Below are 13,152 nucleotides of genomic sequence, written 5' to 3' on the forward strand. Positions count from 1 at the left end.
AGAACAACTTTTGCAAACACTGGGATCTTAGGAGGTTTGTCCCCCTGAGATCCACCAACAGGCAGCAGGCAACGCGAAGAAGAAAACAACACACAGACTAGCGCAAGACCCACAGTCCCAAAAAGCTCTCAAATCACTTTAACTAGTTTGGCTAAGCCATTGCCCAGGGGGAAGAAGGTGCCACCAGTGCAGGGTATTGACGCTTCTGGTTGTGATGGGGGGTCCTTTCTATTGTCTTAATGAAGTGAACATCCCTCAGCGGAGTTAGATGTGATGCTATTTTAGTGGGCAGGTGTTGTAGTGGATAGAGCGTGGGACTCAGATATAGTTGAAGGTGCTGGGTACTTCATGTCATACAGCTATGCCATCTATGTGCCAATGGGGCTGGTCCTGGGAGCAGGGTTAATTGAGGCACGGGGTGGTATATCTCATCCCTAATGGGTATAACGTAGGGGCTAGGAGTGAGTTGGTAGGCAGCCATTTGTAATGAGAACTAAGGCCCCTGTTTAGACAGTTCCTTGTACAGTGAACGATAACCCGCACAATGAGGTGGGGTGACTTCAAATGCTTGAGACTGAATAGGGAGAACAGCAATTGGGAATTAATGCGCATTAAAAGCAGGGGTCTAGCAGTGCCTAATATGTTATAATTCTGATCAAGGGTCAAACAGTACACAAACATAGTATAGTGTTAGCTGACATGCGTGCACTATTGTTTAAGCATCCAATGGATTAACAGTTTTGGAGGTAATACAAGCCATTCAACATGGTGATACCAGGTTAAGGTGAGGCAGTTCTGTAGGCAGTGATATCGAATAACAAGTAAGGCAGGGTTGTATACATGTAGTTATGAATCAATTAGAGTACATTTCAGTTATTAGAAGCGGTGGGAAGGTAGAGTATATGATGAGCCGAACGCGGCTGTACAGTAGGGTTGCTAGCAAAAATAAGTGGATTAACACATGCGGTCAGGCAAGGCAGCAAAGCAAGTATAGGTTGCTAGGAAAAAGATCATCAATGGCGCTATGAATGTACATTTACTGGTGCACGGTTACAGTAATAGCGTCAAGGTGTAGTTTAAGGTAGATATTGCAAACAGGTAGGTAGCATGATGGTGCTCCACAATAGTGTGAAGGGGTGACGTTGGACAGGACGGCCTCCAACAAAGTGTCACATGGCATTATAGGGCAGTTTTAACATCTCGCTCTGACTATTCGGGCCAACTATGGAGTGGGGGTTGGACTAAGCCTCTATAGTGGAGATGATGAGGCTCACCAGAGCGATGTAGGTGAGCTGGCTGGGATCTCGGATAGTGTGGCACGTTTGGCATTTCCGGTGGACCGGACGGGCTCAGACAGAGCCTTTTTCGAGGGCCTTAGTCGAGTAGGCCGGCTTACGCCTGCCGGCGGCTTTGATTGGAGGTTATGATGCATGTTGCTAGGCAACGCATATAAACAGGATGACGGTCATTCCTGCATCAGCCATTTTGTGAAATTAAACTATCGGCTCGGGGAACAGCTGCAGCATGGATTCAAATGAGGGTATGGGTGCACATACCTTGCAGGCCACAATAAAGGGAGTACAACAATTCTCTGCTTTGTACTCACAAAATAACATGGAGAAAGCCATTGGGGCCTATGCACTGACGAACTCCGTGTGGGCTGGGGCTATGGTCCTGTAGCTGCACGCTGCTACTGCAGTCTGTGCTGGAGGGAGGAAGGGTTCCTACACGCTCCATTCAGGATACGGAAATGTGGCTCTCTGGGTCAGACAGGGCCTTTTTCAAGGGCCTTAGTCGAGTAGGCCATCTTACGCCCGCCGGCAGCTTCAATTGGAGGTTATGACACCTGTTGCTAGGCGACGCATTTACGGTCATTGCTTCATCGGCAGTTTTGTAAAATTAAATGATCGGCTCGAGGCACAGCTGCAGCGTGGATTCAAATGATGGTATGGGTGCACATAGCTTGCAGGCCACAATAAAGGGAGTACAACAATTATTTGCTTTGTATTCACAAAATAACATGGAGAAAGCAATTGGGGCAAATGCTCTGACGAACTCTGTGTGGGCTGGGGCTACGGTCCTGTAGCTGTACGCTGCTCCTTCAGTCAGGGATAGAGGGAAGAAGGGCACCTACCCTTTCCATTCATGATATGGAAATGCGGCTCTCTGGGTCAGACAGGGCCTTTTTCAAGGGCCTTAGTCAAGTAGGCCGGCTCACGCCTGCCAGCGCCAGTGATTTGAGGTTATGATGCCTGTTGCTAGTCAACACATATAAATATAATATCACCCAATTATGTTGGTACCATTTATCAACCTCAGCAGGAAGAAAGGCTGAGTTGACCGTGCCGGGAGTTGAACCTGCAACCTGAAGATCACACACGCATTGCAGCAACTGGCGCTCTACTCACTGAGCTATCTTACCGGCTATAGCTATCAGAAAACCAACCCCTCCAGAAATAAAGATCCACATACTGCTGGCCACAGCCCAGGAGCCTCAATTTAAAAAAATGTAAACATGTTTTTTTAATTTCTTTTGCGGGGAAGCAAGTGAGACCACAGGGGTAGCAAGGGAGGCTCCAGGGTTCACAGTTGCGTCCCCTGGTGACCACTTAATGACGTCCCTGCTGCGCCTGCGAGGCATGATGTGCACCGAGTTTAAAGTCCTTCCTGCTGGGCGCAGAATCACGGCTTAACTTCCAATGGATCTCTCCAACTGCTAACAAACAGCAACTCCTGCAAAACTGCTGTGCACTTTCCAATCCACTTTAACCAGGCACCAAATAAAATGTGAAGTATGTTTGCCAAAAAATTATAGCCTTCAGAAACATTAACAAAACAAGTAGACGCTAAATAAGAAGCGCTGGGTCTCAGGTGTCCTGTCTTGCTGGACTATATAGACAAACACGTCTCTCCAGTTGTACCTTTGTGAAAATAGCACATTAGAGTAAACCAATACACTTGGGAAATAAGGAAGGCTTCTGGAAGGGAATTTTGTGATTAAAATGTCATACTGTAGCTCACATTAGCAGAAATGTGAATAGATTTCATGTTTATAAAGTGTACAAGATATGGTTCAAAATCCTAGATATTAGCGGAAGATGCTGTATATTGGGCGACCATGACATGCTCTTTATGTGTTCATTACCCTACAATTCTTATTGATGGTAAGCACAACGTACCAATAGCAGGAGCTTGGCATCTGAAGGGACTCATCTATAGCTTCCTTGCCTGCCCCTGCCATCTTTTCCTTGGCTACCTTGCCCTCTCCTCTTTCCTCTTCTGCCCCCCCTTGGGCTTCTTCCACACCTCCGTAGGGTGTACCTCTGATTTGTACCCCTCCCCGGAAGTCTTTCAAGGATGGCAACTGTAGTGAAGTGACTTCCAGCCTTCTTAGGTTGACTTGCTAGGTTTATTGGTATCTTTACAAGCAGTCAATCAGGTAACATATAAGTTACAGGTAGGATATATAGAAACACTGGCAGCCCATCACTCAGGCCTCTGGCTGAACAGCTGACCAGGTTAGAACATTCACCCATGCATTCCATCACTCAGGCATAAACACTCCACATGACATCACAACATTCCTTCTGCAAAGCCAAGCCATACACTGTGGGATGTATTTACCCATGCATCCGAGCCCTACCTCAAAACTGTGCAGTACTGACATGAAAACATCATGATGGCCAGAGCTTCCCAGAAAATGCACAGGGAAATGGGTTGCCAAAGGAAAAACAGTAGCGCCGGTTAGCTTCAAAGCGCTTTAAAACCACCATTGGACTACCCACACAGTAGTCTGAAACCATTGGGAATGGCAATGCTGATTGCCAAAAGCAAACCCATAACTGTTGGGAATTCATTTTCTTAAATCCCAAAAATGGGTGCAGTACCAGTACTCACCACTATCCAAAAGCCGGCGTTTTAAAACCACCAGATTTTGTAGAAAACTGAATAAATGAACCCAAAACAGGCCAAAGAAAGACTTACTGAGAGGTGGATCCAATGTAAAGTTATATTCTGAAGTGACTTGAAGGTTTATAACAAGACTGGCTGCGCTGTGGATTTCAGCAGTTTAAGTTGCACTGGATTTAAAGACACTAAAATCGAAAATGTTTAGATTAAATGAGTGACCTATGTTTGGTGTCACATGCCTTTGCAATTGTTTAAATGTCATAGTTTTAAACTTAGAATCAGCCTTCTAGCTGCATATGTGAAAATGTTTAGTTTTATTTGAATGCAGAAACTGGGGAACAGAAATGACAGCTTAAAGAGATTCCAATTTGCCTGGCAACTACCCCCATCAGGAGTGAAACTTGAGTCACAGCTGTGTTCCCAGGCCTAGCTGGCCTTTTGCTGCTCACACTAAGGATATGCCATCTATCTGATAATTGAATTACCTGTGCTCTGCAGGAAAGTGAACAAAGCCCTGTCCTGGCTCAGGCAAAGGTTTTATTGGCAGGAGTCGTAAATGGTCGTAAAAAGTGGCTTCCTCCTGAGGAAAGGGGAGGGGCACTGCCTGTGAGAGCAAGCTGGCTTGGCAGAACTGGAAAAACCAGTATTTCTACCTTGTGCTGAGAGGAAACCACACCCCTTTGGAGCCAGAACATAACTTTAAAAAGATGGATCACTCATAGTACGGACATGTGAAAATTTTATAAATGACACCATAATTCTTGTGATTTTTCTGCCCACATTTTAAGAGGTTTTTCGACCCGGTGGCATGTTCAGGGGGGTTTTAGCGGAAAAGTGGATATTACTCTAAATGTATGCATGTTAAAAGTCTGAAACTTCATCAGTTAATGTCCATACTCCCCGCGCACATGTATGTAAAGTTGGGTCAATGTCAGAAATTGAAAAATCAGTTAAAAAGTCAATTATGTGCCATTTCTGAATGCAAGCTCTTAGAAACAGCAGATTTGGACAGAGACATGGCTAAATTCAGCCACACCATGTATATGTAATTTCAAGCAACTGTGTAACTGTGAAATATGTCTTTTATTATCAAATATAGAATGTGTGCAATCTGACAGAGGAGTGTCCTATCTGCAAGCCATAAAATGACATCCCTCTGACTCACAGTTCATTCCCCAATCAAATGATAAATGGAAGTTTGACCAATTAGAAGCTGAGAGAGAGGTAGGGTCAGTGATGCTAGAACACACCCACATTCTAAACACATAAAAGCAGACAGACAGGACAGATAGGGACCTTCAATTCCATCTGCAGCGGGACGCTCTGCCGGAAAAATCCATACTTTACATCCATCAAACCTCCAGAGAGCCAGACTAGAGACTTCAATCTATCCTGAACTAGAGACCCAGACCAGAGAACCAGAGAGAGCTGACCCAGATCACTGTGAAGTGCAGAGACCAGAGGCGAGTTTAAAACCTGACCAGATCCATGGCGAGGCCCATTTCACTCAAGAATATAGTGTGAGTACCTAGAAAACTGTGCAGAACCAATCTCCTAGTTAAAATAATATAATTCAATCTATTTAATCTAAGTAGAACTGCCTCCTAACTGTCACCTGTCATTTGTAAAGCTGTCACTTGTCATTTCCTAGTTGCAAGCTGCACTTGTCTTTTTGAACTTTAAAATTTCAAATCTGAAAAACGACCTTCACAAAATCGCTCATATCTCCACAACCGTTTGTGCTAGAGACTTGCAGTAACTTTCATTTTGAAGCTGAGATCCTAGGCTTTCCCAGGACCCCAAAACGATAGAGATAGTCCTTGTGGTTCCTCTGTAATAGCGCTCGGCGCATCCGCGAATTTTGCCGCGATTTGCAAATTTCTCGACATGTAAAATCAGCTGCTGCTTGCCTTCCATTTGCCAGAAATTCGTTTAACCTGCTAACTATCCCTGCATCATTGCCAGTGTGAGCCTGGACTAATATTAACTAGATACCACTCACCCTGAACCTCTGAAAGGGAATTAAAAGCATTTCCAGCATATTTCTCATCCATTGCTAGCACATATCAAAGCATTTGCCTGTGTTTTAAACTTCTGTCATGTAAGCTTGCTGGGGTGAACTGAATTACAGTTGATTGCATTTCTGAGAACTGTGTGCTTCCTTCCATTTCCTTGCATTGCATCAAGGGGGGGAGGGGATTGCCAGAGAAAAGGGATTACATTGTTTTGTTGAAATCATATTGAGTATTTTCTATACTGCATTTCATTCATTCAACATTCCATCCATTTGAACTCTATAAAGCATTCTCTACCACATTATACTTCTGTACCTATTTACCACTGTGCTACCTTATCCATTTCATGTCAACTCCTTATTGATTATAGAGAAGCGTGTTAGTGCCAGATTCTCTGTTGTTAATCTTTATCATATCAGATTAAGGGTGATATTCAATTATTAATTTATTATAAGGTGTGACATATATATATCTATTGTTTAAATTATCAAATAAACCTTTTAACTTGCAAAACAGAACTACTTCTTGGCTCAGTGGGGTCAGGGGGATTCCAAGAGAGGGGTGTTATATAGGGGTAGTCATCCAGAGCGCATGAACTGGACATAAAGGTATATCAATAAGGGTTTTCATTCAGTATTATAGATTAGGCGTTGACTTAGCTGTAGTGTTGAATTGAATACTCTTACAACACAACACATCTCCTCCCATTACATTGCACATCACACACAGCAAAGCGTTACACACAAATCTCCCCTCTTCCGCCAACAGCGCACAACGTTGCACAACACATCTCCACACACACCAACATAAGCCATTCACACCGACTCGCATCGTAAGGGCTAGCACACAACACGTGCTCTGACACTCTACCACTCACCTCATACCCGATGCACTGGCCAGGCACACCAGGATCAACAACCAATATCACTGTCACACTTTGGACCCTGATGAGGGTGGAAAGAGTCAAAGAAGCGCACACAGTACAGCTAAACACAGCCGCACCGCATGTGCACAGAGAAAAAAAATCAAATTATTTGTGGTAAATAAACCACAAAGTCGGGGTAGTGTTTGACCTTGCATGCCCATCACCGCAGACATGCCAATACCAATGTCGGGGTCCCTACCACCCGTACACACATACCCCTCACCAACTGGGGGCGCTACCACCCAGATACCACACCAATCACCTTGCATGACTAACTTCAGTCATACCCCGACAATTGGTGGCGCTACCACCTCACACAGCCATACGTGGAATAACCGTGCATAACCTATTATAGTCACGCCCCGACGGAACTGGTGGCACTACCAGCAACCACATTGAGAGGTAAGACGTGCTGACCTGGCACTCACACCATCAGCAACCATACGTATACATTTCATATAGGCTTCACCCAAAACCAAAAACATGGGAGGCGCTACCCCCTCAATCACCAGACTGACCATATCAACACCCATACAAGGGATAATTGAAGGCGCTACCCCCAAAATGACTTAGCTGCCCAGATCCATACAGATCTTCCATAACCTACTCCATACATCACATATTACACAATATGTGGTTCACATTGCAATTTTTTCAGCATTCGTTTGGATGCATTTCTTTAAAAAAACACTATATATGTCATGAAGCCCAAACCAAATCCATACCTAAAAGTCCATGTCGCTATTTAGTGACCTAAATGCTGAAAATCCTCAAAAAGTTACATCTAGTCTCTAAAACCTTTGTTTTTTGTTTTTTTTTTTATTTAAAATGCACATGGTTTATAACTTTAAACCTTACATTTATCAACAATGAAAGATTCTCATTAAAGTAGTTCATACAAAAAATTTTAACAAATTAATCTGGATTTATCCGATGCAAGGCAATTGTCCATGACCAGGCATTAATTGTATCTGGATTGTTTGCCAGAAACGGATAGCCGCAGTTGTCATACAAATGTTGTTTCCAGATAAGATGTGTGCCCATCGTTCTGGGTCCATGGATTTATTGAATTTCATGTAGAGTGTAGCGACTGCAAGGGGTTTGTCTGCCAAAGCTGTGCATTGCATAAAAAAATGGGGTAGACTTTCAATAGTGTCATCCTCCTTGCAATACCTACATATCGGTTTTTCTCTTTTATTGTTGATATCCAAACAAGTCTTTCAATTTGGAGTTTGGCTCTTTGTGGTCTACAGATTAGGGTTTCAAGTGAAATGTCATATTTTATCCTTTCTTGGTTAAGAAATTCCTTCCATTTATTCAGAGCCATTGCGTTGATATTTCCAGCGACTGGACGAAGAATATTCAAGGCGGGAATCTGGTCATTGTTGTTTATTTTCCTGAGAAGATCTAGTTGTTTCCACCGTATGGTTGATTGGAGGGATTGGAGGCCAAGTTCGAATCGAATTCTAGATGCTGGAATACATTTCGCAATGGCTAAGACCTTTGTCCAAAGGATTCGCTCCAATTGATCCATACAGTTGTCGGTAGGTTTATCATTGTCTCTCCGCCGTATGTCAAGATGGGTACAACCTTTTGTTTAAAGAAAATTGTGATTGGTTTCGTGGAGTATTTCCCAAATTTTTTATGTTGTACTAAGCCCTGACGCACTAGAGAATGTGCTTTACTTTTCAGGTGGCCAATCCATGGTTGTTCGACAGAGGATTTATTGAGCCAAACCCCTAGATATTTGATTGTTTGAACTTGCTAAATGTTTTCCTTCTGTAGAAAGAATGATGGTGTTTTCTGGGAAGGGCCTTTTGAGTCGTTAGTGACATGATCTTGGTTTTATGGTATTTATTTCCAACTGATTTGTATGCATATATTTTTGAATGTTATTCAGGGCAGTTTGCAGGCCTATCAGTGTTTTGGCAAAGATTGCAATATCATCAACATAAAGAATCATAGGAATTGATGTTGAGTTGAATTTAGGTGGATTCATTTGTGGAGTAGTTATAGTCTCTTCAAAATCTGAAGTGTACAAATTGTACAGGGCTGCAGCCAGTGGGCAGCCTTGTTTAAGTCCATGCCAGTTTTTAATTGGTTGTGTGACAAGACCACTTTTGCTCAAACGGATCTGCACTTGTGTATTGGAATATAGCAACTTTATTGGTTCCAGTATGTTGTTTGGGCAGCCCCATTTTGATAGTTTGTCCCATAAGATGTTTCTATTAATTGTATCGAAGATGAGATGCAGGTCGATGAAGGCTGCATAGGTCGGAGTACTGGATCTGATGGTTTCATGTTTGAGCAGGTTTAAGATGAATAAGTTGATATTGGTCCCAACATTCTTAACGAAACTAGTTTGCCGGATGGCATGTCTGTTTGCTATGGTGGCCCAATGGTTCAGTTTCAAAAGAAGGATGTTTTCGAAAACTTTCCCCAATGGGTGCAAAAGCGCAATGGGCCTGTAGTTTAGTGGATTCTCAGTTGGTCCTTGTTTGTAGATAGGGATTATTGTCGCTCTTTGCCATGAAGCAGGGATTATTTTTGTGCGATTTATCAGCACGAATAGATGGCTGCAGAAAGCTGCCTATGTGTCAGGATTCTTTTTTATAATGGCATTTGATAAGCCATCTGGACCGGGGCCCGAGATACATTTAGATGACGTAGTGCATCATTTATATCCGCAAGCTCCCACTCGAACAACTATTTTCGTTGTATGGTTGTTAATTCCTCGCAGCCGACCACGGGGCTTTTTTGATATAGATGGTTGTAGTGGGTGATCCAGCTTGTTTCAGGGACCTCGGAGGGACCTCATATGGTCGGCTATATTTGTTGTTTCATTCAGGAGTTTCCAGAGATCTTGTGTATTTCACGGCCCCATAGCTCATAACATGGTCTCTGCGTCATTTTGTTTGAGTGTCATCTTCGTATTTTTCAACCAATTCTATAGCTTTGTTTTAGGTGTTTAATCTGAATATATTTAGTTGGATTTAGTTGTTTCTTCAGTTGCTTGATCTGAGATCTGAGGGCTTTTTTCCTTAGTGCTATCATGCGGCTGTAGGCATGATGATGTTGTTTCCTCGGTTGATGTCCAACAGTTGGACATTGATTGAAATTTTGTAGTATCCATTCGTAGTTTAGTTTGGATTCGTCTATCATCATTGTACTGATTAATTTATCTGGGAGAGATTTTATTTCAGGTTGTAATAATTTCAATCTTGTTTCCCTAGAATTGACTTCCAATTCAGGTAATTGAATTCGCAATGATGGTTCTTTGCTGTTGGACCATGATCTGATCAAGATGTAATGATCGCTGTCTTTTGTGGCAATATTTTCCATCCGGCATATGGGCTCTTTGATGCTCCGTTAGCGATAAATATAGTCGATGATCCCAGAACTGGTTCTGCGTGACCACGTTGGAGTAAATGAGTTAGAAGATGCATTTAGGGCATCAAGTCGCATCATGTTTCGATCAGTCATTTCTTTAGACCATCGCCTCGCGCAAGGTTCTAGCAGGTGGTTCTCGAGCTCTTCGCCATTGGAGGAAAAAAGGTGGATGTTCAAATCACTGCAAATGATAAATGTGATTCCGGATTATTTCAAGGTGTCTTCGTCCATTGTTGTAAAGAAAGAATCTAGGAAGAGGTTGTCAGATATTTTGTTAGGATTCCAATATAGATTGAAAATACCCATGTATTGCTTGTGGCCGGGTATCAAAAGGTCTTGTACAGAATTCTTCTCAGGAATCCCTTCTTGTTGTATAATGAGTCTCTGGATCCACGGAGTGATATTTTGCGCGTCTGCTACATTAAGATGAGAGCCCATTTTGATGAAAGTTAGAAGACCAGCTGAGGGGCGTCCTTTTTGCCGGCAAATCACTGGGTTCATATAGGCAGTGTATCCATCACTTACTGGTTTTTGGTGAAGCCATGTTTCCTGAAGACAGATTATGTCAGAATTTGTTAGTTCGGGTCGCGTCAAGTGTAAAACATTAGATGTCATGAACCCGACCCAAATCTAATCCTAAAAGTCCATGTTGTCAAATAAAAGTCCATGTTGTCATGGGACAACGTAAATGCTGAAAATTCTCAAAGAATTCAAAAACTAAACATTCAGGAAAACCCTGAATTCCATACTAGTTTTGGACCATACCATACACTTTACTCCATACTAAAAGTCCACGTCGCTTGCTGCGACCCTAAACTGAAAATCCTCAAGAGTGTTACTTCTAAAATACACTCATCACATCCAAACTATACCCATCCATACTTAAAAACAAAACACCAGATACCAGCCTGCAATCCACCTATGTGCATCAAAGTAAATGATACGCAGATAAGCACATAAGAAAAATACACACTAGGATGCTCCACATAGTACATTTTACTTCAATCCATAGAGCAAGCAACTTCAACCATTTTACCCATGTCCATAGGTCCATAGCTTAAAGCATACGTAGTTTACCCAAATCCAGGCTCCATGGATCTGTCCCACGCTGTACCATGTCCTGTGTTTTACCCCAATCAGGCTCCATGGATCTGTCCCACGCCGTACCATGTCCAAACACCTCCATCGTGCAGATGTGTCCACAATGTTGCCAAACTGCGCAGCTTTTACCAACCTCCATTACGTATTCCGATCCCCTGCATTAGTACTCATTGCAGGTTTGTCCAACCACTCCAATCCTTTGACCACCAGACCTTCTATGTACCACTGTCTTCCCTTATGGGACCCAGCTCGAACTCTCCAATGCACAGATGGGACAGTCTTCCGTAGTTGTAAGTGCAGTAATGACATGCACATAAGCCCAGCTATGATGTTGTACTTCAGTGCACATAACCGGAGCAGCAGTTTTTAGTGCACATAACCACAGCAGTTATTCTCCAGACCATCAGACTCCTCTCTCCTGCACATGAGACTCGCTTCACCTGCCATGCAATTCATGCCCAGCATCCAAGCGCTATGCATCTTCCATTAATTGGCACCCCAAAACTGGGAAGATGACTCCATAAAGATGTCCCTGGATCATAATAATCCGGCTAATAACCAATCCGTTGTTCCTTCTCCTGCTTATGGGACCCAGCTCTGCCTCTCTCTCCTGCTGATGGAAACAACTCCCCTTTCTTCAACTTAAGAGTTGGCTTCCCCTTTTCAGCCCTGCAGTACCTTGCCACCCTGGGTGATGGGCCTTACTTCATTTGGGGGCAGTGTTGTCCTCTTCTTCCTTCCTGCACCCCCCCCCCCGCAGCAGGGCAATAGCTTTACATCTGTTTCACGTGTAGATTCTTCTTAAAAGACCAACTCGTCGCCATTGTAGTGAAGTGACTCCCAGCCTTCTTAGGTTGACTTGCTAGGTTTATTGGTATCTTTACAAGCAGTCAATCAGGTTACATAAAAGTTACAGGTAGGACATATAGAAACACTGGCAGCCCATCACCCAGGCCTCTGGCTGAACAACTGACCAGGTTAGAACATTGTCCCATGCATTCGATAACTCAGGCATAAACACTCCAAATGACATCACAACATTCCTTCTGGAAAGCCAAGCCATACACAACAGCAACCTTGTTCATATTGCCACTCTAATCTCTTGCTCAGCTGTCAACCACTCCTTTGACATTTGTTGCCTTCTGTAGGAACTTGACCTCGATGTCCTCGGTCTCACCTGTTAATGACTCCAATCAGGCATTCCCACTAAGTCAGTGCCTTGTCTGGGATTGCTCAAGGGAAGCCCTTATTTATATATTTTTAAGACAAGTTATAATCTGGATGATGAACCCTTGTATAACACCCCTCTCTTAGAATCCCCCTGACCCCACTGAGCCAAGAAGTAGGTTTGTTTTCAAATTAAAAAAAGGTTTATTTGAAAAATTAAACAATAGATATATATCACACTTTGATAATAAATTAATATTTGATATCACACTTAGACATATGACAGTGAGTGATCAACAATGGGTGATGTTATACTAGCACACTGGTTTAATTACTTAGGAGTAGTATAGAGGATAAGGTAGCTGAGAATGCTTTATATGGTACAAGGAAATGCAAGGTGGAAAAGAAGCAACACAGGAATAAACTTGATATGATTTCAGCAAAACATAATATAATCACTTTTCCCCTTTTGGCAATTCACCCCCCCCCCTCTATGCAATGTAAGGAGGTGGAAGTAACACACACAGTCTTCAGGAATACAATCACAGTACAATACGAATTCAGTTCCCTCCTAGCAAGCTTAGAGAAACAGGGATGATTTTAAACACAGGCAAAGTACTTTAAAGGTGGTATGCAAAGAAGGGA

The sequence above is a fragment of the Ambystoma mexicanum genome, chromosome 2p (assembly GCF_040938575.1).
Source record: "Ambystoma mexicanum isolate Mex_15411 chromosome 2p, UKY_AmexF1_1, whole genome shotgun sequence".
Lineage (NCBI taxonomy): Eukaryota > Metazoa > Chordata > Amphibia > Caudata > Ambystomatidae > Ambystoma > Ambystoma mexicanum.